This window comes from Melanaphis sacchari, unplaced genomic scaffold, assembly GCF_002803265.2.
Source record: "Melanaphis sacchari strain LSU unplaced genomic scaffold, SCAv2.0 Contig85_pilon_pilon, whole genome shotgun sequence".
In the NCBI taxonomy this organism is placed as follows: domain Eukaryota; kingdom Metazoa; phylum Arthropoda; class Insecta; order Hemiptera; family Aphididae; genus Melanaphis; species Melanaphis sacchari.
Genome location: NW_020271605.1, coordinates 1849317 through 1873888, shown reverse-complemented (window position 1 = coordinate 1873888; position 24572 = coordinate 1849317). Strand labels below are relative to the sequence as shown.

At 22.9% G+C, this 24572-nt stretch overlaps 1 non-coding gene across 1 annotated transcript; it reads right to left on the bottom strand.

The window, feature by feature from the left end:
• Positions 1 to 1540: 1540 nt before the first annotated feature.
• Positions 1541 to 1612, bottom strand: Trnad-guc. The gene has a single exon. It is a non-coding gene; the product is annotated as a tRNA-Asp (tRNA).
• Positions 1613 to 24572: the final 22960 nt, after the last annotated feature.

The window sequence follows — 24572 nt, the reverse complement described above, 5'->3', positions numbered from 1 at the left end:
ACATTGATAATCTTTAACATTATAGTCAAGTGCCTAAGTATATACGTATACTATTAAAAAATACCATTTAATGTGTTTTATTTAACAATTTAAGACAACGTTATTTAAGTATAAATTTAAGCTTTAGGATACAATTATTTATCATGTATTTTTAATCAACAAATTTAGTACCTACACTTATAAATGAATACTTTATTTTATACACGCGTAAAAATTGTACACACAAGTCTGTTTATTATTACTTAGTCAAACATATTAAATTACAAAGCAGACCATTATAACAAATAACAACTTTAATTCAATAAGCATCTATCAGAATAACGTATTTTAGAATTAAATTAATTGTATATTCGCGAACGAGTTGTATCCACAAAAAAAATGTAATAAACTACAGCTGTAATCTACAAATTAAAAAATAAAACTTTCTTTCTATTTTAGTTTATATTTTATACTTAGAATTTACTGAACCGATTCCAATAAAAAGTGTACGAGTTATCAATAGATTCATTAATATTCTTGGAGAGTTTAGCTTTATTCTTTCAACCCATATAATATGTTGCTATAAGGCATCTCACACATTATGATTTGATATGATTTTCTATATGGTATTATGTTTTATCGTTTCAGCTAACAAAACTATTCTATATAAACGTAAACTGAGTAACAAATATAATACATATAACATATTATAAAAGGAAAACCGTATAACTATACAATCAAAAAATTCCCATTGATTTTAACGATTCAATGTACTCATAAATTAATAATGTTAACTTTAGATAATGTAGTTTGAACCAGTTATTTTTGAGTGGCTTACCTGCTATTAAATATTAATACTATTAAAATCATAACCGTATATTATTATTGGTTTATAACTACTTTCAATTGGTTACACGTAAGCACTCATTACTATTTAACTCAGGTGGATTGCCCACTTCGATTTTATTTATCCCTGGCAATATCGAGTGATACAGCTAAAATATATTGGACTTGGTAGAAAAAAATTATAGATATTCGTCATTAAAACTGTGTTCGTTCCTCTTATTGTAAGTAATCTACATAATATATAGATAATAAAAATAAATAGGTAAATTAGATAAAAAATATTCCAACACATTTATGAACTAAAAATCACTTTATTTTCTATGTTACTATTGCAGTAATATTGTTTGCACTGCTATCACAATATATTATATAATGAAAATAGTATCTAATACAAAGTTTTATTTTAACATGAAATTTTAATATTATTTTATTTTTCTTCTGGTTGAACAGCATGGTGAAACAGTGAACACTGAGGAACTTGATATTTCTTAAATCGAATATGAGGTTTTTTTTTTTTTTTTTTGTTTATACCATTTACACAATTTTTAAAATATTAAAAATTAAACGATCAATGTTGTTTTAAAATTTAGAACTGCGACTAAATACAAAATCTAATTTTAATGTTTTCTGGCTATAAAATGTATTGTGTTAATTTTGATGTCTGTTAAGATTAAAAAAAAAGTTGATTTAAAAAAAAAAAATGTAAAAAATTTTCCTCCCCGGCGGGGAATCGAACCCCGGTCTCCCGCGTGACAGGCGGGGATACTTACCACTATACTACCGAGGATTATGCCTGCGGATAAAAAAATACTGTATTTAACTAACATTGTGGTTCTATTAAAATAATAAGAAATCTAACAGTAATTAATTCCTCGCTTCACTCAAAATCTAAAACAATACAATATAGATTCGTATAATATAAAATTAATAAAAATGTCAATTAGGTAGTAATAATAGAAATAATAAAAATAATAATATTTAACATAATTTATGGTACCTACTGCGTTTTAATGGTATAATAATTATTTTATATAATAACTTAATTTGTAAATAACCATTTTTTTCAATAATAATTTAAAAATATAAAATTGATGACAATCTACTAAATGTGTATTTGACATTTGATTAAATCGTATTCCAGTAATAAAATAACTGTCATAGTATTTGTGCCTTGTGGTAATATCAAATTTTCACACATCGTGTTAAAGGTATGTTAGTTTGTTCATATCGATTTTTTCATGGTATTAAATAATTAATGCCAGGTTGCATGAACAGTTACTAAACATTTAATAAATCAATAGGGAGATAATGGTTCCTTAAACATGATTTAGTAACTCGTAATTGGTCCATTAAATTTTATTAAACCATTAAATTAATCAATTTTTCATGCAACTCGGCAATAATGTTTTATTTATAATATATTGTTGTACAGGAAATATTTTATTTTCAGAACATTATTATAACAAATGTTTGAAAAAAAAATCCACGGGTTTGTAATATATTATTTTCAGAGAGGTGTTCTATAGTATTTGTATGTAATTTAATTTTGAGCAGTTACTACCCAATTCAATGTAGGTACCTACCATATTCTATTATAAATCGAAATAAAGAATAATATTTATTTATTAAGAAGTAAATATTTAAAGTATTTTTTCATGATATAAAATTTGTATAATTTATGCAATTTCGTGTTTACCTTTAATTTATGAACGTTGTATCATAATATAATAACTAAGATTTATAAAATAAAACTTTAAAAGAATATTGTTAATAATGATTGTTTAAATTGTTTACCCAAGTTACAAAATTAACATAGATAAATATGTATACTCTACTTTTTAAATCTAAAAACGTATATTTTATTCATAAATACAACTTGTAACTTTCAAAAAATATATTATAATATAATATTAAACTTCTTTTTATGTTTAAGGGCCTACAAAATATAACCGCGGCTTCTTTAGCGTAATTACACAATAACGATAACATTTCACAAAATGGATATCTAAACTGTACACAATGAAAATGTTAAAAAATTTAAACTTGTTCCGTCATTTGAATATCTATTTATAGCGAAACAATAAACTTTACAATCTAGAAAATAAAAACGAATTTCATTTTTCTCAATTTATTTTATTTTAATTCTATTTGACAATGTATTATTAAGCTAAAAAAAAACCACTTTCTATAATTTATCAATAAAAATAATATCCAATAGGTACTATAGACAATTGAATATTTCTAAATATATTAATTAAAATAAGTATGAGCGTAACTGAAATGATATTTTTCGTCAGAATAATCTATACATTCTACTCTATACGCGAAAAATAATATACAACTAAGTGCAAGTATACATAATACACTCGAAGATACACATTACGGGAAATAAAAATGCAGTACCTCAAAACAAAATAATATTAATAAAAGTTCAATTTACGGAATAAACCATAGATATTATTCACAAGAAATTCTTATAAAGAATTTTATAATCGAGTATTTTAATTTTAAAAAATCAGCACTGTTTTGATAGGAAAATCTGTGGTACCACATAGGCTTTAACATCAATTTATGAAGTGATGAAAAACTTTTCAGAGATATTTTGTATAGACGAGTTAAGGACGCAAATATAATATAAATTCATCAATTATATAGGGTGATACAATTTGCGAAATACTTTTCAAAAGTATTACAATCTTCTGGAAAACTTTTGTCGATCATCAAACCATTATGTAAAATTATGCCCATTAATACAGAAAATGAAAATTTTTGTTGTGCGGATATAGAAACTAATCCTATAGAAACACACTTAAATATTGTTACAGAGTCTTAAGTAATTTACACTTTTATCGTTGAATGTTTATATATATATGTATATACAGAATAAATTAATATCATTGTATTAAAATTTAAAACATTTGCAAGTAGCTACATCAAAACCAATTTAAGTGTAAATGAACATGAAGATAAATGTATAACTAGTTTTAGTTAGATATTAAACTGGTTCTATAAACAATTTATTTAAATTATAAGACTAGATGTAACCCTAAATTCAATATATATTCTCAAATCTCAATGTCACAAAAATTATATTATATACCTACTTGGAATTAGAAAAATGTAACATGAACTACATATGTTTAAACGATTTAGAAAAAACATAATTATTTAATTCTTGTTTTATCCAAAGTTTATTCTTCCATCAATAGCTAATAATAAAATAATAAAAAAATTTTGAGGTGTTGAGTTTTCCTATTTGAAGATTGTTTTATAGTATAAAGATATTTATTTTATAGTTTAAAACTTAATTTGTAACTAATGTAAAACGATTATGAATCATGATTTATGATCTAGAATGATATGTAGACATATATAGAAATACAATTTAAATAGGAGTGGAAGGATAGAGTATTGAATTACTTGCCAATCACTGCTAATCTTGGTAGAAGATACTTAAATTTGAAAGTAATGATATACTCGTAAATCATAACGCATGTTTTTTTCAACAAGTATATTCAATTACTTTTTTTTTTATATTTTTAATACTTTTAGGAAAAATTATTTCAAATATTCATTTTTAATTCTTGTATTTTAAAATAATAAATACAAAAAAATATTTGTGTCTATATTTTAATACTTATTTAGAAACCGTTTTAAAAAAATATTTGTAATTAGTATGTAAAACATCATAATATATTTGATAAACTAGTGCAAATTTCTATAGAAGTTGTCCTTAGTGAGATTGTTACAAAACCTAGTTTTTAAATATTGTTAGAGATATTAAAAAAAAAAAGAAATTGGAAATTGGACTCTTCAAAGTCCATTATTAATGAATTTAAAATTTTAAAATTTTATTCTGAATTTAAAAAAAATAAGTATTAATACATCATTGTAAAAATAATAAATGTCTCATATAATCTAAAAATATGATATTACTAATGTAATTCATTATATTTTTTTATTAAAAATAAAAGTATTTCCAATAATATTGAAAACATTTTTAACATAATTAGACTGTTTTACATAATAAATCATAATAAACATTAATCCACTATAAATTATTATCAATGAAAAATAATCTTAGATGTATACTCGTAATGTATACATAATATAGTGACTTAGTCAATGAGAGACTCGAGGGGCTAAAGCTCCTCTTTCTTTGTCTGCGTTTATTACATAATTTATACTTTATTCATACTAAATATGACGTATTATAAGTATTATACCACTACCATATCACTTCCTATATCTTTATAGCATTTATGAAATATGATAGTCTAAGTGTTTTTTTTCAACTTAATTGCAAGCTTTAGTTCTTATCATGATTAAATTATAATTTAAAAAAAAAATCTTCATTAATCATGTTTGAATTATATTTCTACAAGTTATCCCTGAATTTCTACGTGGAAAACATTATAAAATAATGTTTTCAACTATAACTACTTACATAATGTTAAAAGATTACACAGTACTGACACAAATATAGTTTTATACAAGAAATTATTATATACAGTGTTTTGTGAATACGTTTTACGTGATTATACTCAGAAATGTTAAAATATGTGAGCTTTCAAAGTTTTACAATCACTGTAGTCCAATATCAAATAATTTATTGTTATTTTATCCATGATTATCTGCCAAATCAAATATCAATTTTTTTTTTTTGAACTTCTAATAATGTTCAATCGAATTAAAAAATAACTGTATATAGCCAACTGCACGAATTTGATAGTTATATTTATATAATAATTATTCACCTGTCAAAAATTTAATGAGTATTATCTAAGATCAAACGTTAAATTAATTTATATTTTTTATAAGCCTGAACTGCTTATTTTTTTATAGTCAACGATTTGAAATTTTCGAATTTCGTTAAAATAAAATCAACTGTTTTGTATTATTTGTGTTTAATGGTTTATTATAAATATTAACATGATTTAAAAGTTATTTGGATACATCAATGAAGATATAACAACTAGCATTTAAATTTTCAACTATAAATTAGATTCAGCCAATTTAAATTTAAATCAATATGAATAGGAATTGACTATCGTCTATCAATAATATGCGAACACTATTAAAAAATAGATTTTTAATTGTACATATATATTTATTATTAACATTACTACTGTATGGTAATACTTATCATTGCCTATACCAGATCAGATATAAAACTTAAAAGTCTTAAGTTAAGATTCTCTCCTTCATTTATAAATAACAACTTTAATAATATTACTCGTATACATATATATATATCGGTTAATAATATTTATAATTAGATAACATGTAGGCAGTATATGGTTGTAAAATCTTTATTATATTCTAATATTTGTATATTTTTCTATTATTGGTCTAGGTGGATCTTTTACCCTTTTTTACATGTTTTTATTTAGTTCTCTAAATTATGTAGCTCTCAATCAAAAAAGTGTTGTTTCTCACATTGTCAAAATACTAAAATATAGAACGGTTTTAATACAATTTATATACTGCATATTAAATATAGTACCTACAAAAAACTTTATTGCTATATCATACTTATTATTTTATTTGAAATTATAGAACTATATTTAACTACATACCATATGTTATATATTAAACTCGTTTAAAATAATAAAACAATAACAGTAATCATTGACAATTAAATAAACTATGATACGGGTTATTCTTAACTAAAAAAATAATAGTTAATTTAACAATAAATTATCTACAAAAAAAAAAAATAAAAAAAAATACCAACAATATAGGTACCAATAATGAACTATTAAAGACACAAACATCAATTTCCCAATATACCTTTCATTAACTAATTTAATAAAATCTTAAATAATGTAAGTAGTTTAAATGAATCGACTAATAATCTCCTCATTTATGATAATAAATAATATGAAAAAAAAAAGGAAAAAAATAATAATAAATCTAATTATGTTATATAATATGAAAAACCCGTGAACCAATATAATAATGTACAATATTTTATAATTATTTTTATCCTACATATTATTATATAATTTCGTATACGGTTTTAATTCATATTTATTTGTGATGTGTAAAATACAAATTATAACTTTTGATAATGAAATGGATATTAATAATATTATAGATAAATAAAAAATTATTGTAAAAATGTATTTTATTTATTAAAATTTACTAACTGTTGTAGAATGTTTTCGTTTTCTAGCTATGCATTTTGATTAATTATATTCAACATATACCTAACAATATTTTGGCTAAGAATTGTACAACTAAAAATTTAGAGCTTTTGTCGCAAAAATAGTATGAACTAATAAGTATAGAGGTGTTAAATATTGTAGTAATTATATTCCTATGTGTGTAGGTAATAATATGTATCATTATTTTAATTTCGCATAAAATAATATTATAACAGAAGTCTTTCAAATGGACAAGGGCGCTGGGGTCAGTTGAAAACAGATTTTACTAGAGCTAAATTCCTAAGCGCTCGACACAAATCGTCGTTGTCGTAGTGTGAGTGTATGTGTGTGTGTTTGTTGTTTATCGATCGACTTAACAGCGGCAACGACGACGACGACGACGACGTCTCGTGTGCGCATTTTGAAGACGCGATACCAATCGGCTCCGAGATGTGTGTGTATAATACTATAATATTATTTTATGATATTTTATTCAATGAGCACATACCATAAATGCCTATGATTAAATGATTCGCTGTTGTTGTTATTCCATTAAAATGTATTAGTCACGCCTATTAAATTTTACCGGAATGCAAAATCAAAAATAAATAAATTATACGTGAATCTTTATTTATTATAATAATATGAATATATATATATGGTTTTTGAGTTTACGTTTCTATTTGTTTAATGTTAAATTAAAAGCTAAATTAATTCTTAAACATAATAACATTTTGGATAATGCTATAGAGGTATTAAAAGTTTTTGATAAAATCTTATTGAGTTATTTTATTATTTTAGGTATTTATGATTTATTGAGATGAATTGTTTTACTTATTTAGTACCTATTTATTATAACATTTTATTGAGTAATTAATCAAACACAGAGCAAATCAATTAAAAATAATAGGAATATTAGAAAAAATAATGGTTCATTACTAAAATGATTTGGAAAAATGAATAATTGCTGAATATTATTATAAATGAACTAAAGTCTACATATATCTACGTATATTATTTGTTTTTAAATATATGATTATTAGTCGGAATTTATTTATATCTTAATATTAATGATAAAAACATTTTATTCTATTCTCAAATATTTATTTTCTACAAAGATTCTTAAAAAGATACGAAACTTTTGGGATATAAGATTATATAAATTATTTTAACGATGCACAAATCTGTATTAAATATAAGTGCTTATTGTGATTTTGTTTGTATAGTTTTATTTTTCTATTAGATATTTATTGATTAGAACTACGCTTCATGGATCACATAATCTATTTTAAAATATAATCTATAAATCTATGTTTTATTATTATTATCATCATTATTTTTTTTTCAGTTGTAATTTTAAGTATTTGCTACGGAATGTATTTATTTAATAAAATAAATGTATTTTTTTTTTTTCATTAAATATACTGAGAAACTTAATTTCTTTCACATTTTGTATAAAAAGAGCTTTAATACAAAAATAATTTTTATCATAAATTGGCTCTTTTAATATTAAGTAAGACGTCTTACAGAATATACATACTCTGAGACAACGTTTATTTTCTATAATTGATTATTATTTTATTAACCATTTAAATAGCATATTAAATTATCATTATGTAACCAAAATTATTCAAGTGTATTATACAACAATAATTTATTATTATACTCAAGATAATAAAGAAAAAAATTAGACCATTAACATTTTATTTTTTATTGCTTATAATACTCAGTAAAACAATACTTTTTTAATCACATTTAATCATTTTTAATAAAATTCATTGTTAAATTACTACCGTAATATTATATGACACTATCAACCAATTAATTGCAAAAATAACATTTTTATTCTACACAGCTTGCTAAATCTGTACGTTATAAAATATAAAATTAGTAAGCAAAAGGGAATCGTACTTAAACTTTAAATTAAATCCATCAACTATCTGATGAATTTATTTGTTATTTGTTAATGTAACTTTTTTAATTATAAACAATACATTAATAAATATGGTTATCAATGATTTTATTACTATTATTAAATAGTAATATCATCATTTTATAGATTGAAATCTCATCAATAAACTAATGAAACTTAATATAATTTTTAATTAATGATCGATATAATATTTCAGGGTATATTATTACGAATTATAAAGTATTTATTTATTAAGTTCTTATATAACGCGGAAATGGTGATTAATTATGTCAAATATTAAAAATAATATGATGAAAGAAGACACTATTAGCTCTTGTATAATATTGTATACAATTAAAATCATTTTCAAAACCTTAAGTAATTTTTGTATCATGTTTCTTTTATGAAATGTATATATGTATACAAAAGAGAATTACCAGGGAAATCACACTGCGTTCTAACTGTATAGTAGGATCGAGTGTACTTCGTCATTGATTAGGTCACATTTGAATTTAATAGTAAACTATTGCATATGCAAAACATTTTTAATATAAACGGAGTATCTATTTTATGATTTATCTGTTAGTAGTTTATTTTTATATCGCAGGTGTGGTGTGTACAATTAATTTTTAACCAAAAACGTCGCATATATGTATCATAGATAAATAAACTATTATAGTATTTTATTTTGATTAGTGTTATTAACTTATAAGTCAATTACATGCATCATAGAACAATGTGAATTATTATTTTAAAAATAATTTAAAATTAGTCAAACATTACATCAAATTTAAAATAGATATTAGGATTTTTACAATTCTTTGTATATGAAAAATTACTTGAAATAATTCAAATTTTTTGACATAAATTTACTTCGTTTACTGATATTAACACTATAATTCTAAAAAGAAAAGTTAATGTAGATTATAAAAATATGTATGCATAATAATACTATACTATCCAAGTTATAAATATAAGTTAAATAATGAATATCAAATAAAAATCTAAATCTGTAATAAAATATAAACTTTCTTTTTAACTATTTTACTAACTAAAAAAAAAATAAAAATAATATAGTAAAACCAATTAATTGCTTTCCCGTCATACACAGATGTTTTAACAAAATTCTATTAATAAATTCTAGGTATTAAGTTTACGGTTTCTTGCAATTTTGTCAACAATAATTTAACTAAAAACTGAGATTTTAAAATATTTCATTGTTAATAAAATATAAATTTAATATTTTATTTATTTTATTTCATAATAATTGTTTATCAAAGGTATTGATTAATATTTTTAAAATTGTAAATATAGAATTTATGCTTATAAAATAGCATTACAGGAATATTTTAATTTATAAGTATAATATTTTATTTCACGAAATTTTAAAAATTAAAATTTATTTGGTATAATTTGTTTGCATATTATAGTTTTTGTATATAGATACTGACTAAAATATAATGACTTTATTATAATATTGATTTTTATAATTCCTATACATTTAATAAATGTGAATGATTTTACGTTTATATTTTATGCATTTGTTTACTTATTTTGTTTAATGAAATACTTATTAGATAGTAAAATAACTCAATATTATGATTTATTCGATCTCATTTAAGGTTAAAATTTAAAAATAGATTGAACTTTTTGATAATTTATTTAAAATTCAAACTCATCACCTAATTGTTTATTAATGATTATAATATAATAAATTGCCTTATACTCATCAAAATTGTTCAGTGTTAGATTTATTCATGTAACATCTACTTAATTTATTTCAATTAAAAAACAAAACATTTTCCGTTTTTGCAGTTTTTTTTTTTTTAAATAGTAAACACCACCAATTTTAAAAGAACTTGACAGTAAGTAGGATGACAACTAATGTTTCACTTGAGGCTCTGAGTCGTATTATTTATTATATTCATACTTTTTTTTTGAAACTGTAATTAGGTCTTATTTTTGCTAGTCTAAAAAATATATTTTACATAATGTTTATTTTACATTTTTGTATGCAGGTCTTTTCTATTTACAATAAATCAAGATACAATGTCTTCGTTACTCCTTTAAAAATGTATATAATGGTTGTATGCGTTCAAAATTGTATTTCTTTTACATTTATTTTTTTATTGAAAAATACAATCTGTATTCAAAACACAATAAGTAAAAAAGAATAAAGTACATGATAATAATAAATAACATAGAAAAAGCAGATAATGATGAAAACATTGTACTCAATTCGGATTCTTATTTTTATCAAAACTTATAAAAAAAAAAAATATGCAATGACTAATGATATAGCTATAATTGGAATTATATTGGTACTCAAATAATGTTTAAAATATAAGAGTAAATATTATGGTATTATTATTTATTATCAGTATTTCAACGTTCAACATTTTTAATTACGCAATACGTATTACGCAATTTTAACTTCTATGCAAGTTCATTAATGTAACTTTCTTTTTCGAATCATTTTATCAAAAAGTACCGAGATAACTCAACCTTATTTAATAGCAATCGTTTTTCTAAGTATCGGCAAAATTCAATTAAACACGACATGTACAATTTCTTTAGTCGAAAATATTTTATCCACTTGGCATACTTTGTATGCTAGTATGCTAGCACTTAATTCTCAATTCAATACATTTTTTTTTTGTTTCTCAATTTATACGTCTTTGTTCATTTTCAAAGTTAAGTTAGAAACATAAAAATCAATTGAATTATAATAACAATGTTTATTACTTCAATTAATAACTTACTAAGATCTTGTAGAAAAGAGCCATGCACATTCACAGTTTCCTCTTTAACCTACCTATAAGAATAATGTATTAAGGTTTTATAGATATCTACTTGATATTTTTCTTTTAATTTATACTTAATTTAAAAAAAAAAAAATTCACATTTATTTGTTTATAATTTCATTTAAAATACTATTAACAAACTCAAACCATTAGTTGAATAAAACTTAGAGAAAGAAATATTACAACATTTATAAAAAAAGACTTAGCACAAAGCTAATTGTAAAATAATAATTGTAGTCAATTAAGAATTATATTTTACATTATTGAACATAGGGAAATAAGATCGAAAACTAGTTTTTTTTTTTTAATTATCACAGCTAAGATTGTTTTTCTTAACAACTCTCACAATATTATTGCTTATATACATATTTGTCGAGAGATGCATTAATAAAAGTTTTGTAATTGTAAGTTGTCAAAAATTAGATTTTGTACGGTCTTAAAAATTAAGCAAATAATAATTAGATCAACAAAGTTATTTGTATGAATTTAAATTATTCAAAATGTAAAATTATTTAAGCATAATATAGCATGGTCAATATTAGTAATAATGAAAAATATTTTTCTACAAAGATTCTTAAAACGATACTGAACTTTTAGGACATAAAAAGTAAATAGGTACCTATAAATTATTTTAACGATACACAAAATTGCATTAGATATAGGTACTTGTTGAGATTTACTTTAAATAGTTTTATTTTCCTATTAGATGTATATTGATTAGAACTACTTCATAGATCACATAACATATTGTTATAATTTTAATTAGTTTTTAATAAAATGTAATCCATAAATCTATATTTCATTATTATTTTTATCATCATTAATTTTTGTAGGTATAAGTATTTGTTATAAAATGCATTAATTTTTAAAACAATTATTAGGTTAAAATTTTAAGGTTTTTAGTTCTACAATCATTTTTCACGTATACAGTTTTTAAATAAAAGCTATTAGTAAATAATAGTGCTGTGTATTAGCTTTTATTGTTTGAAACTTGCAACAGTAAATGAAAAATGCACTTAACTCACAAAATAAATATAATTAAGAGTAACCACTTATAAAATTTATATTTGAGTTGTCGTTTGGAAACTTAACATCAAACACGCAAAATATTATTATTAATATAATGTTATTATTTTATTTAATATAGCATAATACAATTATCTAAAAACATGTGCAATTATAATACTTAAAATGAAGTGCATTTAAATTTATTTGTATTCATATATACATGTTAATACTTTTCACATTAAATAATAATAATACATTAAAAAATTGTGACTAATATTATTTTTCATTATGTATAAAATAAGTTGCAAAAATGAAGAAAACAATTATCCGTTAACAATAAAAAAAAAAAAATTGTTAAGTAATATTTTTAAAAATACGACAGCTACGATATATCTGATAAATTACACTTTAAATTAAATTATAATATTTGAATACAGATTAAACAAAATTAATGTAATATTACATTAGTTCTATCAACCTGAATTATATATTATATATTATTACTTTTCACCATAGATATTAGTTATAAGTTATAACTTAATAGACATCTACATAACTTAAGAAATATTATTATAATCCATTTCATAATTAAAGAAATAATGTATACTGTATTATTTTAATTTCTCATTAATTTAACAAAATATAAAAAAAATGTGAATGCGCAATTAATATTCTTTTAATTTTATAATGTTTTACTGAAAACATTATTCTTAAGCGTAAAAGTCTAAATTATTTTAATAAAATTCATTTTTTTTTTTTTTTACCAATTATTTGATAAAAAACGTTTGTTGAATTAAATTAGTAGAAATAGATATTTTAATAATTAGGTGCGGATATTTTGTTGTGTTATTAAAAATCGTGTTATGTAGTGTCGTTTTCATTTTAAAACACAAAGAATAATTGTTTTATAATTTTATCGAGGTAAAACATGCGATAACGATTTTTAATTTTTTAATTAAGTTATTATTAACTGTGTAATACAGTGAATTATTAATAATTCATATTTTTTTATACTCAGTATAACAGTTATAAACTTTAGACAACCCAAGTTTTTACACATAAGTTGGTACATATAGATATAGAATAGATACATAAAAATATAACATAATTTTACACGTTTACTAAAACAATATATTTTAAAAATAAATCTATCAATAATTTTCATACTTAACTCTATTAATTTGATATAATTGTTTTATGCATTTTAAGGGGCTGTTCGATTTTAATCAACGCAGCTGTCGCGTAAATTATTGATTTTTAAACCTAATTAGCGCTATTATCGTATTTATTTTTTACCTATTTATTGAACTAAAGGTAAAACATTATCATTATATTATTTTTTTGTGTTTCTGTGAATAAATTAATATTATTTTGAAAATTATTCAGCATCATTGCAATTCAACCAATTTATTCATCTATTTATTTTTAGTTACTATGTATTTTGTTTTAGTTTTTAGCACACATCACATTTCCACATCGTATTATATAAATAATTAGTATTTCATAAAATTATTTACGTATATATATATATATATATATATGCGTACATATAATTAATGGTAAATTGTGATAGAAAATAAAAAAAAAAGTGTAAAGTATTGGTATTCTGGGTACGTAAAATATTTGTTTGACCCTAGTCCGTGGCCCCAAGAGGTGCGAAACGACTGTGTAGAATGTTTTTATAGTTGAACTAAAATCTATTATTTCCCATAGTAGCCACTCTATTTTATTCTATAAGATAGTATAAAAATATTTATAATTTTATATATTATAATCATAAGTACAAATAAAAAAAAATTTTCTTTAAAAATGTAGAAATCAGTTAAAAGTTTTGAACTGCACTTTATTTATAAACAGAAAAATTATGTTTACGAGCTATGCTCTATTTTCAATTGGAAGATTAGAACACATTTAACTATATCATAAAACTTTTTCAGGATTTTTCATACTCGAAAACATTAGATCAGAAAAGTTAATAAATATTTATTTTATAGTACAACCAATACATTTTCATTCCACTGGCAACCAAAAACATATAAAAACTGAATGACTAGTTATTAAAAGAGATACTAAGAAATAGCTTCTGGTAAAAATAATATTATATTATACAAGGATTTTAAATAACTGTGTTAAAAATGTAGATAATATTGTTATACATTGTTTAGACATACCCCGTTGATATAACCACTATTGTCGTACATAAAAATAATATTTATAATAAATCAAGTATTGACAATTTTTGTACACAGAATATTAAATATTTTAATACACCTTTTGTATTCATAATACGTATTATAATACTGTAAATATCTATGTAATAAATATAATATTATCTTGACTGCAGCATTACAGGTGTCATACAACATACTTATGTAGCCATATAGGTATACTGTGTCAATGGGAATTTGACCACCCGGTATTAAGTAAATAAATAACAAAATGACAGTATTCAATAAAGTGAATATAATACTATTATAATATTATAATAAATGAAAGAATAAAAGAATATGTTTCGTGTAATATTATTAAATAGTGGGTGAGTAACCACAATTGTGTGTCGAACAGCATAAACTAGCAACGCACAAATATTGAATATACCTTTGTCCAGGTTGTCAAGTGGCTTGCAGAATACCTATCACATTTACACGCACCCACGCATTTATATATTATATAATAATGGACATGTATCTCCTTGAATACAACGTTCTTGTACAAAAACTCACAAACTAATCCCTTATCGAGTACTCGTATTCCTATGTAATAAAAATTACAACAACATAATATATTATATCCGTGTAATAGTGTAATATGCGCAATTGTATAAGCACACTAAACACCTATATTATGCATTAATTATTTCAAAGATAACAAAATCGTATATTATTCCGAATTCGTGTATTACACAAATTATATTATACTATGGTCGATGAAGTACAAAGAGAGAGAGAGTGAGTGAGTGAGATAATGTGATAATGAGGGAAAGGAGATTATCGATGATTGTGCACACACGTACAGTGGCTATTTTCATTATCAACGTTCAATAAATTCAAATGCTTATCGAAACGAGAGATGTAGGTATTTCACTGTAAATCGACGTGTGTAAATAATATTATACGAATTGAGTTGTCCGTCGAAGTTTAATCGACGTCTCTCTGTCGGTCCGTCTGTCTGTCTGTCTCGTCTGCGAAATTCGTATAATAATCATTGTGTGTACTCTCCTACTGCCCCTTAATTACACATGTATACGCACATACACACATACATACACAGTTGAAGACAACTATTGTATACATGCACGGTGAGCGTTTTTAATTGACATTGATTGAATCCCGGTACTGGAAACGTACACGTTTGTTTACGATAACGATATTTAAATAATATAATATACATATAGGCCGTTGCGTATAAAGTACGTTATGCAGAGTATTATATATCGCATTGTAAATACACACGAAATATGCAAGAGCGATAATCGATTCGTGGCTTTGCGGACTGCCCACGACGTAGAGACAATTTCAATATTGTTATTTTCTCGAACACGCGTTTGTTTCGTCCGTTCACGGTTTATGATGGTGTGTGTATAATATATCTACATATATGTATTGTTTTAACGTACACATGCGTACGATTCAGAAGCGACGACGCAGCAGTTATATAGTATGCACCTCTTTATACCTACATAATATTATACGGTGTATACAGAAATTCTAACCAAAACGAATGCGACCGCCGCCGAGGTGAGTTATAAACACATAAATATTAAACAACGAAAAATAAAAAATAAACATCCGAGAAAGCTTAGCCGGATTCCCTTACCTCATCCAATCCTTTTTCTGACAATAAATCAGATCGTAAACTAAAAGTCTTCCGAATAATATAATAATATGACTGCAGGTGGTGCTCGAATTAAACACCATTTTTATTTGAGTCCATAAAACGCGCGTCGATTAGATATTAGTTAGGAATAATATAACTGAAATAGTTATTCTTTTGAAAGATTTAAAAACCAACAGATTTCATTGATATTATTTTGAAAAGTTTTGACTTTTATTTAATATATTTTTATGTGTAGTTCAAAGATCTTATATTGCCTTGATTTCTTCTACATTAATTTTGTTGATGAAACTATATACTATTAAATAATTTTTTTTTAATTTATATTTTAAATTTCAAAAATCTAAGCAAAATATTATTCTATACACATTTGCCAAAATAGTAATAGACCATATAATTTATTTAAGATCAACAACAATTTCACATATTTTATCATATTTATTTATTATTATCATTACTATTTTTTTTTTTTTAAGTAACAAATATAAGATTGGTCTGATAACAGTCTATTAAATTTTTAGACTATTGTTTAGGTACTAGAAATATTTTTACTATGTTATGGTTTTCACTGTTTTCTGCGTAAGGGGGTAGCAGTACTTCTACTCCCTAAACAGTCACCTGCCTAAGGTAAGAGGTCGGCTCGTGACCAAGGTTCAAATCGGCTACAATGTAGATCGCAATTATTCCGTTCGTACACTTTATTCTCTATTTCAAATCATAACAAGTAATCAGTAATGACGATAACGGATGAATTATACCTATATATATATATATATATATATATATATATATATTATATATTAATAAAATAACTATTATCTATATATCAAGTATGAGTTTTTACTTTTGATGTCAACTTAATTCATATAACATGTAAATATCTTATATATACTAGCATAATATCTATCATGGTTATAATTTTCATAGTATCTAATACTTATATCTACATAATATTATGTTAAAAAAAAAAATAATAATTTTTCTTTGATGATAACAAAACGAATAGATTAATATCCGATTTAGTAAAGAACAATGTAAGTGACAGACAATCATGTCAAATATTTGCGTTAAATACTTAAATTGTATTTATTAAATGTGTATTGTACTGTGAATCAATTTTCAAAAAAGTAAATTAAAGTAAAATTAGAAGTAAAATACTATTAATTTAAAACCTTAGATAAAAAATATTGTATCATATTATTTATCAAATACAATTAGATATTTTAAATGTTATTCTGCTTTTTTAATTTTATACATGTATAATATATACCAATATAATGAGGAATAATTCAAGTTTATATACATATTGTTAAGGCGATTTAATTAAAATAAGCTAGGAGTTTAAATAAACTTATTTAAAGAACAAATTAGCAAGCGATTGTATTCGTTATCACGACTAAGTATAATAAGTATTAAATATTATATAACACTCATTTCATTTTTATAGATTTTCATTGAATTGAATGAATTCAAATATTTGAATTGTTTGATAATTTTTTTTTTAATAAAAATAATGATCAAATTAGTTGTGGTCGAAACTGTTTTTCAAAATTAAATATTATTTTCTAAATGTTGATTTTTGCTTTTTCTGCACAGAAATACAAGTATTTATTTTAAAACAAATCATTAATATTTATTTCTTTGGTAAAATGATTAAATGTTTTAGTTTTATCAATATTTTTTAATTTCAAAAGTGTAAAAAATGTAAATTCAATAATTAATTATTATCTTGATACCAGTAAAAAAGTTTGTAAGTCTGTCAAACAACATTAACGTTTATTCCGTTTATATAAAACTTTAAGCTATTGAAAACACGCTTACCAATCATTTTTGGGAATTATACTATAATATCGCCAGTTGCTACGTTTAAACTAGGTAATGAAATGAATAACATGTGATAAATATTATATTTTACAGAAATACGAATTACCTATAAATATTGAATAAATCTAATTATAAGTATGTTTAATATAATTAAATGTTAATAAGTTTTATCTATATGATATGTATTTCTATATTATAATGTCCGCGTAATTCGTGATAAAAAAAATAAATATTTAATGAGAGATGAAAACGTTATAATAATTGAGTTGGTGTATGCATGTGTTAACATGTACCAACTTGAAAATTAAATATTTACAAATTTGAAAAATATAACTATATCTTTAGTAATTTGAATAATTTGAAGCTAATATTTCACGTGTCTTATGACTATTATGAGTATTCCTGGGATCGTAAGGACAACTTGCGACATTACTACTGTGATAACGATTTTAATAACAATAACGGGAGCGCGTAAGAATTTCCATAAACATTGCACTCGGAACTTGTACGGCATGTGCAAAATATTGTGATTCACAGCTATAAGATTTATAGGTGATCATCAACACAATAATAGAGTGTGAGTATAATCTGGTGTTTTCGCTTTAATGCTATATTTTTAACTTCACAAATTATAACATATAATATAATTTTATAATATGCAAGTATAATGTTGAACCATTGAGTTGGATGTCTATATACTTAATAGACAAACAGCAAACAACTAATGAATAATTAATTACATCAAGAACTTGCCTCGACCTGCAAAAACTTAGTCAGTTTTAGATTGATAAACCATGATATATGTGTAGTGCGAATAAATTGTATTCAAAGGAACGAACTTGCGGCTATGGCAAGGAGGATATAAGAGGAATAGAAATTCCTGCATTCAATTAAAAAAGTCTATACTTTGTATACCTTTAAGTTTACACTACTAGTTCGTATCTATAATATTATATAGGTACTGATTTCATAGGAAGTTTTGGAGTACCCTCCTAGTAAACAGCCACTTGCGTTAATTGATCAGAATATATTCTGATAAAGTTTTAAAGACGCGCAGAACTTAAATAATTATATTATTCAGTAGCAGCTTCGGCAACAATTCTTGATTAAAGCTACCTAATATATTTGTACACGGAAAATACGATTCAAGTGTACAGATTACTTCATAAGTACGTGCATGAAGTTGATACTCAAACAAAATTTACCATGACCATAATAAGAGCTTAAAAATGTTTGCATACGATTCGTAAGATATAGGTTTGATGAAAATCGGACCACATCAAGAAGCTATATGAAATTAACCATTCCTATTTAATATTAACTCAAAGAAAAACTAAAAATTTTGAAATAATTGGTAAAAGTTTGAGGAAAATAATATTATATAATTTAGTATTTACATCACGATTGGGCTTATTTTCATTGTACACTCAATTATTGTAGTTAGTATTCTACCGTTTAAATATAAATGGAAGTTATAGGATACATTATGTATGCATTATTTTTAAATTATCTATAGTCGATATTACCTCTTCTTATTTAATAACATCAATAACACTTAATGAGTTGTTTTCACCCTCACTACATCCCTCCATAGCTCTTGGTTTTTAACTATTACTTTCTATTCTTGTTTTTTTTCTTTATTAAGACCTTCCTCTACTACGTCTAGCTATATTATACATCTATAGTGGTCTGCCTCGGGGTATTTTTCCTTTTGTTTTCAATTCAAAAATTAGTCTTATTCGCTTCTTTTCATTGTTTTTGTCTAACCATTGTATTTTTATACCTTTTATGTAGTTATAATAACTTTTTCTAAACCCATTTCTTCAATAACCAATTAGTAAAAATATATAACGATTGATTATCATAACTATTAGTATCTCAACTTAAAATTTTGTTTTTAAAGCTCGGACAAGAATTTTAAGCCAAAAATAGTACATATTATGTTATGTACACATATATTATAGCATTATTTTTCTTTGAAACAATAAAAGATTCACTTAATTGCTTTTATTTTTAATAAGCAAATATTGAACTAGTATTAAAATACTTATTTATACTTGGTAATATAACATACATTTTAATATTATACTGCTATCCGTCACGTAATTCATAAACGTCACTCACTGAATGGGAAATGTCATTTAATGTAAATATGATGAGAACGTATTTGGTGTGTAACGTTATGCAACGTGTTTAAACGCATATTGAAATATACTAAAAAAATGAAAAGTTTATGATAGCGGAAAATTCAAATTGTCAATATTTATAACAGTAGGTATATAATATCGATGAGTACAATATGCCAACTAAACTTAAACACTATATAATATCGTATAATATAATAGTATTTCAGTCACATCATGGTTATGTCGGTTATAAAGTAGATAACTACGCGTGATACTAGAGAGTAAGCACCTAATACCTACATTACAAATCATAATACCTATATTTTACGCCGTATCATAATCATTATACTTCACAATATATTTTTTGAAACTTACGGTTACACTTGAAAAATTTTATTATACACTATGGCAATATATAATATTATATTATAATGCTACTATATAATTTACCTTAAAACTTTGATTGACCTTTTAGTTATTAAACATTTTTTACAGTTCTGTAGCTGTTCTTAAATAGAGCTCTTATAGTAATGTAACCTACAAGTAATAAATTATTTCATGATAAACTATTGAAATAAATAAAAGCTAAAATACATATAAAGAACATAAATGTTCGTATTCAGTTATAAAACAATATTGCTCTAACTTCTTGATAAAATAATAATGTTTTGCTTATAATACGAGTATGCGATGCATTTTATACCAGTCAGAGGAAAAATAAAATAAATATATCTTTACAGTACCTACTATATACATGTATAAAATGTTCAATAATATATAAATACTGTGAAACAATCTTGTAACAATCTTAATAAATATAGTAGCTTATTATTTTGCAAAAACCAGCTTCATCGTAAAAACAATATTAAATTCCTTGCTTTATTCAGAATTTAAAATTAAAAACGATGAATGGTAAAATTCTAGTTTTTCAATATTATTAAAACCCTTTTACAAATAGCAACTTGTCTTGGAACACAGAAAATAAAATTATTTCCTTTTAAAAATGTATAAAAATATGTATACCTATAGAAAATATAGTTTCATTTTAAAATGAAAGGCTTCATCATTCATTACATTGTTTTGCAAACTTTTAGCACAAAACTCGTTTTATATAATACATAATTTAAGCTATTCAGCTATTCACTATTCAGTATTTTTATATTAAAATTAGACAGGTACCTATATAATAATTAAAGAAACAAAAAATATTTTTATTTCTGTAGTACATACCACCTGTTATTTAATATTAGTTTTATTTTATATTATATATATATGTATATATATGTATACAATAGGGGGGTCCTTATTTTTTCAACATAGTTTTTGTTAGACAGTACCCCTTAAATTTGTTCAGTTACATGAGTAAGTGATTTTGGCTAAATTTGGAAGGTTTCACTTAATCTCTTTTGGTGCCGCATCGGGGTTAAATATGAAAAAAGGGGGTATATTTCTTATTATTTTATTTAATTCAGAATATATCGTATTTAAATAGTAATCCATATTTTATTTAAAAATATCTCCTAATTAATTTAATAAACTTTAAATCAATTGGAATGTTCAAGAGGTTCAATATTTCCACAAAGTTTTTGACTATTGATCCGGTTCATTTGCACAAGAAAAATTACTACAAAATTGAAAAAGAAATCATAAAATCATTAAAAAACGTAAATGACCTAGCTAAAAGGGGAATCAAGCTAATAGAAGAAATACACAAAAACGAAAAACAAAAATAATTCGTATTAAAGGCAAATCATTTAACTATAATTAACTTTATTTAACTTCAAAATATCATTATATCTTCTAAATTGTTAAAGATTATTGGAAGAAATATCAAAAAAGTAATAGACAAACACTTAAGAAAACATTTTAGGAGTCAATAATTCATTATTAGTAAAATAAAAATAATAATAATAAAAAAAAGTATTTTTTATTAATATTATGTTGTAATTTCATAAAAAAATTAGGTAAATATAACCAAAATCTATAAAAAAAAAGTTGATCTTATGACATTTTTAGTGTAAGCGTATTTTTAGAATATTGAATTCTGTATCATAATTATATAAGGTATTTTATTATACATCCAAACGGACGTTATATATATTTAATTAACCAAAAAATAATTAATTTCAATAAATAAATAAAATATTTTGATATTTTCAATTTTTCTAAAAAAATAATGGATTTACAACAATTTTTGTAAAATTCTCTTTTATAGACAATATTAAAATATATAATTTAGGTTTTTAATTTTTTTCGCTAAATACGATATATTCTAAATTAAATTAAATAATAAGAAAACTATCCCCTTTTGTAAATTAAATTTTAGATTCTGAGCGGAGCAACGAATGTATTAATTTTTCAATAATGTTCGTTTTTTGCTTTTATATAAGTATAAGTAGGTATACGACAACATTTTAGAAGTAATTTGAGGGTAATTTTGGATAGATGATTGGATCTCGTTTGAATTTTAGAAAGATTGAAATCAAAAATTCCCGCTACTTTTTTTTTTTTTGAATTTGGGGAAAACAAAATAAAAAAATTAAGGAATATTTTTACTAAACCAGATTTTGATTGAATTTACTTCTTTATTTTGATTTAGTTCAAAAATAAATAACCACAGTAATTTAAAATATTTACTAATTATTTATATTATAATTTTCTATATATGGTATAATTTTCAAAATATTTCAATTTTTTACGCTATTTATAAAAATCAAAATTTTTGAGTTAATAATTAAATACAAAAAATTCAGTATTTTCCATAAAAATATGTCAACTTACCGTAATACTAAAAGTAAAATAAAAGTAAAAACTAATTTTGATGAATGATAATGTACGTATAATTGTGAGTTGATTAAATTAAAACGAATAAAACCATTTTTTTTTCAAATTCTATACGATAAATTTAATATAATAGCTTATATTTTATAACAAAATATACGTAAACAATTTATGAAGAACTTTTTTATATCATCACTGGGATTGTTAAATACTTTGTTTGACAATATATTGGGAATGATAATTAATTAGTTATAAAAATATACTGTGCGCATTACAAATTATCATAAAATATAATGATTTGTATTATGTAAAAATATTTTACAGTTGTAAATTGAACGATACAATATTACGGAAACTTATTTTAACGTATATTATAACGTTACACGAACAGTTTAAAATAATAAAAATTCCATAGTATGATTAAAATTTAAATAGATTATACAATACCTATATATTTATCCGATAATAATATTGCGTTTTATTGACATATTCTAATTTATTATACTATACTACGTTAATTGAATTAATATAAACTGAAAACTATAGATATGAACAAACAAAAAATAATATATAGCTTTTTTTTTATCGACAAATATAATATTCCATCAAAATTAATATACCGTTAACTCGCTGATAAATTCGTTATTTATTTTTCATTTTAAAATATCGAAATATATTTTACATATAACTATATTAAAATGTTTTAAAAACGTTAAGGAGTATAATCAATTGTGTGTAGTAGGTACATATTATGTAAGGAAATTCAACTGTAAATCTGTTTTATTATTATAATTCATTATTTTTGTTCTCCTAAGAATTTTATTTTTGCATTGCACTATAATTTATTGGTTAATTTAATGACAAGCAGAAAATGACATTTTAACAAATTATATAGTAATAATGCGTATTCCTGTTAACAAGTATGTAAAGTTTAATGAGTTCAAAAATACAATGTTTCATGGTAATCACTTTTTATTAATTAAATTTAAAAGAGAACATTTCAAACATATGGTATTTTACAAATATAACAACGCTCAAAGAAAAATTAACAGTTACAATAGTAATCTTTAATTTGGTATAAAACTTCATTCAACATGATTAAATTAAATGAAAACAAACTACCATTTATTTTTTTTTATTTTGAATTTAAGTATGTAAATGACTATTAAATTTAGATATAGGTGGTAAATTACTAGCTTACTGATGATGCTGCAATGTTTTTTGAAGATGATAACTAGACCGAAATGGTAAAGGATGTTGATTTAAGCTTATTAGTGGTCTATAGATAGTATACTAAAAATAGTTTAAT